Here is a 5,544-nt window from a genome sequence, read left to right as displayed (position 1 = left end):
CACAAGTTTGCAAAATGTTGGTAAATGTCTGCTAAAGGAATTGCATTAAGAAGGTGGAATGAAAATTGCCATTACTTGCTTAAAACTGACTGCTATGTAGTCTCAAACTTTTGATATGTCTGTTAAAAAATAAATCATTGATGGGCACTGTAGTCCATTTCTTTCACTGTCAGGCTCAAGTCAGCTGTGTAGTTGGGAATTATGGATAGTAGCAAAAACACAGATCATACAAATGGACAGGACATGAACATTTAGACCAACTTGGTTAGAAACACCAGTTTTTTTATGATTGTATTACTTCTTTTGCTTTGAATTTCTCACAGAATTTTGGTAAAACCTGATTGATTATAGCTGTTCAGTTTCTCAACGAACTTGTATCCGTTTCCTCGTTATTGGTCCTTGTATTAGTCTAATGTGGTGGAGAGTCAAAAGAACATTTTATATTATACATATGCTAACATCAACATAAAATTAGACTTTGTGAGTGAAGTGGTCTTCCCTGGATGATGCAAAATTATGCACAGATCAATGTAAACATATATCCAACAAAACTGAATATAAATGTGTGTTCTACTGTATTTAATTATTCAATTATTCAGGTTATAAACCTAGTTTGCATTGGGTAGCTCACGGCAAAACATTGAGAAAAATGTCAAGTACACATCTCCAGAGATTAATTCACATTGTTTGTTACCATACAGACAAACATGTGGAATTTAACATGTTATGTTTCAGTTTCTGCATAATTTTACAGGAAATATTAGGCCTATCTTTAAACTTATATACTCCTATATCACATTTTAATCTCCTCAAAAAAATAAATGGTGCTACTCAGGAAAGGGAACAGGATTAGCGTGGAAGTGTTCAGAAACATGATGGGTTTTACAACATGTTAAATGTTGATTTTGATCATTATAAAATGCAATTTACATAATGTTCCTTATAAAAGTGCCATTTGACAAAGTGTGTGCTTTTGTGTTTGTGTGTTTTTATAGTCGTGGCCTTGTAAAGGAAGTGTAGTAATTACATGTTTATGTAATTAGGTCAGTAATTCAAAGGAATAAGCTTGTGTGTTTCCCATTAGTAATAAAGTAGCCCTTTGTGGCCCATATCTGTCACAAAGAGGGTTTCTCTTTCATTAGTTATGACACAAATAGACATATCTCTCTGCCAGTAGTGCGCGCACACACACACACACACACACACACACACACACACACACACACACACACACACACACACACACACACACACACACACACACACACACACACACACACACACACCAGGTCTTTATCGGGACACCTGCAGTTATGCATTACATACATTTGGTGATCACACATGAGAGCGCATGCTTAAAACAAAATAGTGACATAATGAACATGGTAAAGTTTTTTTTCATCTACTGACAACAGCTAAAACAGACATATACATGCTGCTTTGCAATACACTCATGATGTAATAATAAACAAAAACATAACCCTGTGTACAGAGGGTGTTGACTGCAGGGGTAAATTTGTGATATTGGGCTATACGATGTGAATAATACTGACCTTCACCGTTACATAAAAATTCACACAACTGGCCCCACTTTCACACTCATATGTTGCATTTGCACAACCAACAAACACATAGACAGACACAGACACACAAACAGTACAAAACACAGAAAGTGCTTCCAAACACATAGTATTGCCAGTCTCACACATGCTCACACTTTCGCCCTCCATCGGTGAAACACACACACTCAAACAGTCACAGCTCTCTCCACTTCTAGGCCTTCAGAGGGTATTTTCACTCTCTCTCTCTCTCTGCCTCATCAGGCCCTGTAGCAGAGGGCAGGCAGTAGCTAATAATAGGTATTGACTGGTTCAACGTGGGATGAGCAAGGTTCAACCATTGGATCTCCAAATGCGCCCGGGGGTCACTCGCACAGCGAACACGTCTCCCCGGACCCGGCTGAAAGAGAAGGCATTTTAAACTTTCATGACTTCTCTGAAATCGCGGCTGTTTCGCCTTTCAGGCCTTAACTCTTTGTACTCAAAGCGCTCAGCTCGATCAATATCCGAGGAGGAGAGAGAGAGACAGAGAGCGAGAGAGGGAGAGCGCGAGAGAGAAAGAGAGAGAGAGAGCGAGAGAGAGAGGAGGGGATGAAATCCAGACGTCTTTATTTCAGTGGCTAAAACTGGTGTGCACAACTCACAGCTGAAGGTTTGTTCAGTGACTGTTGCTGTGAACTTTATATGCACAATTATGTACACACATGCATACACGCTCAGATACATCCTGCAAAGCACACAGACACAAAATGCATGTAACTAAAGGGACATACATTAGCAGGTCATAATTAAATTTTGAAATTATGTGTTTGGGGTACTCAGATGGCCCTGTATAAGTAACTGTCTGCTTTACTGGCCATAAAGTCATACCACAGTCCTTGTTCTGTGTGTTTTAAAGAAAGACCATGTGACTTTGAAAGAAGAAATGACACATTCTTCTTTAAGTCATAAAACACATGTATTCTCCACCGAGTAGACATAAGGGTTTTGTTGTCACAAACTTGTCTGGTCTGGGATGACCAGTAGCTTTTTTCTTTTTTCTAATGTTGGCACAATATTGCTTTGTAAGAGATAAAACTATGCCAGTTCACTGTTTTATACTTTGAGTCTTCCCTGCCTTTTGCTTCTGCCTTTTACCATTACATGGGGATTGTCACTTGTGGCAAAAGCGGTCGAACCTCAACAAAGCACACATGCACACAGTTGTGCTTTCTTTCTTTTAAAGATTAGTTTTTTCCGGCTTTTCTGATAGCCTTTGTCTGATAAGGACTTATGAAGAAAGACTGGAAAGAGGGAATAGAGAGGGGGCAGCAAGTAGCTGAGCCTGAAATCAAATCAAGACTCTGGTACATGATGTCTGTGCTCTAAAAGTTGAGCTCCAGAGGTGTGTCACAATAGACATGGGTATCTTACAGAGTTGGCCTCTTTTCCAGATTAAATTTTGTCTTTGTTTTTCAACAGATATGTTTTTTTGCAGTTGAAGAACATTAACAAAAAATCTGCCTCTACCTACCAGAAAAACGAACCACTCATATCTTATATATAGAGAATATGAGAATATAAAATAGATTGAAAATACTCTCAATATATTATATGTTTTTGTTTTATTCTTTGCTGTATAGATGTTGGTACAACTTGCTTTTTCTTAGACTCCATGCAGGTATGAACACATACCACTAATGCATGTTCATGAAGTCTCTCAAAGTAGAAACAAAAATAGAAAAATATTTTTCACACACACACAATGTCAAAAATAAAACAAACAAAAAAGCCCTTGAATGAACATGCATCTACTTCACATATTACAGTACTACAAATATGCCTGCACAACCTATGAAACTACAGTGTTTACTATGAAAAACTTTAACAAAATGCCATCGTGTGAAAAATTCTTAACAAGTAAAAATCCTGCCTTGAAAATACAATATTTCAACATGTAAAATTACTCAAGTTTCATCAACAAATGCCAAATTGGGTTTAAACGTACTGTACTGTTGTAACACACATATTATAAAAGTTGCAAACGCTACAAAAAAGACATTGACAAACATGAAGCTATATTAACAATGTGCACACTGTATCTACTTAAAAAAACACAGTGTCTAGTAGAAAGAAGACGTGTATTGTTCATATACATGTATAAAGTACATACAGTATAAATTTGCCCTCAAGAGTCCACATTCCGAGTCAGAAAGACACAACACAGACAAATGCAGTGATACTGTACAAAATGTTAAAAGGACACACTGTCAGATTTAGCCAAATGCAGTAGGCAGAAAAACAGCAGAAACAGAATGTGAACAAACCAGCAGAGCCCTTGTGATTGGCCCCAGGCTGTAATGGACATGAACAACCTCTGTGTTAACAGCAAAGAGGCCTGTTTTGATTTCTGACAGGGAAGGCTGCTGTATTTTAAAATGGTTTCCAGTGAGCTGACTCATATTGGTCCCGGAACAGTTCCTTTAGCTTTGTAGAATAGAAAAACTGTAGGAACCTAACGGAATTCAAGATAAATGCACACAATGCATGGAGTTGTGGGTATCTGTGTGTCGGAGTGCGTGTGTGTGATGCCTTCAGGTACAGAGAGGTTTCACCACAATGTGACTACAGCTGCTGCGGAGAGGGAAGTTAATACCCAGGACAGAGGGACGCAGGGGAGGGTGTGTGTGTGATGTGTGTGTGCGTGTGTGTGTGTGTGTGTGTGTGTGTGATGTGAAGGGCACTACAGCTGCGGCCCCTGTAGATCTACAGAGTGGAAGTGAATGGCACTCGCTAGGAGAGAGAAGCAGAGATCAAAAAAGCCACACACTGACAGTCCAAAAAACTAAACCTATCTATAAATGGCTACTGTCTGAGTCTATTTCTTGTGTGTACTATAAGCTCTTGTTTTGTCGTTCCCCCTTTTTGCTTTCCTTTTATATCATTTATACATTAAATTATGACGGTGATGTTCATCTCTGTTTTTGTCCTGTATATTCCTGTTTGCAGAGGAAAGCAGTGAATTATAATACACTATATGATATAATAATATGTTCTTGCACCTTATAGAAACATATAATGCTTACTGAGCAAGTTTATCAACGCAACAATAAACCTTTAGCACATCTATGTGACTCCTATTCTAATCATTGTGTATATGAGATATTAAAGAAGAGAAAACAAGAGACGGTTCATATTTGACTGTTCTGGTGCTTTGCAAGGGCTGATGCAGTCATGACAAAATGCAGATTGTGTATAGGTTCACTTTTTTACCAGAGACCACAACCATTTAATGAGGTACTTATTAGACTGAGTTTTCTTTCTTTTTTTTCTTTGCTTTTAACATAGTTTAGACAATTTGGGTTTGAGAACACTAAACCATAATTTAAGAGATCTATTCCCACCACTGAATGAAATGCATGGTTGGAAGACAAAAGAAAAGAAATCTAATTTACAGATTTATACAAGCTCCTTCAGACATTATTTTGATGAACTGGGTTGACATAACAATGGAGGCAAAAGCATCAAATGCTGTGTGTAATTGAAACCCATGTTTCAGTCAATTAGAATTATTTTTTAACTTCTCAAACTTTTCTTCACCTTAGGTTCAGGACTTCATGTCTTCTTCATTATCGTTCAAGCTTGGACAATGTCAGACAGTTAAGACCAGCAAATAAAACTGCTTTTGATTCTGGAGGACAAGCGGAATGCCCTAACTTAATAAAGTTTGTTGATTGAACATGATTTCATAAAAATTGTCAAAATCTGAAAACCACCGATGCAGTTGGTTGTATTTTGTTGTTGTATTTTTTTCCTTCTTTTGTTTTTTTCAACCAAACTTTTTATTTTCAGAGAGCAGGTTTCTCTCTGTTTTGAATCACTATCAACACTTCTGATTTGTAAATACATATATATATATATATATATATATATATATATATATATATATATATATATATATATATATATAAACTTCATATCTATACTTTCCTAAACAAAAACAACC

Source organism: Acanthochromis polyacanthus, chromosome 15, assembly GCF_021347895.1.
Source record: "Acanthochromis polyacanthus isolate Apoly-LR-REF ecotype Palm Island chromosome 15, KAUST_Apoly_ChrSc, whole genome shotgun sequence".
NCBI lineage: Eukaryota > Metazoa > Chordata > Actinopteri > Pomacentridae > Acanthochromis > Acanthochromis polyacanthus.
The sequence above is the reverse complement of the archived record's forward strand: the minus strand, read 5'-3'. Positions refer to the sequence as shown.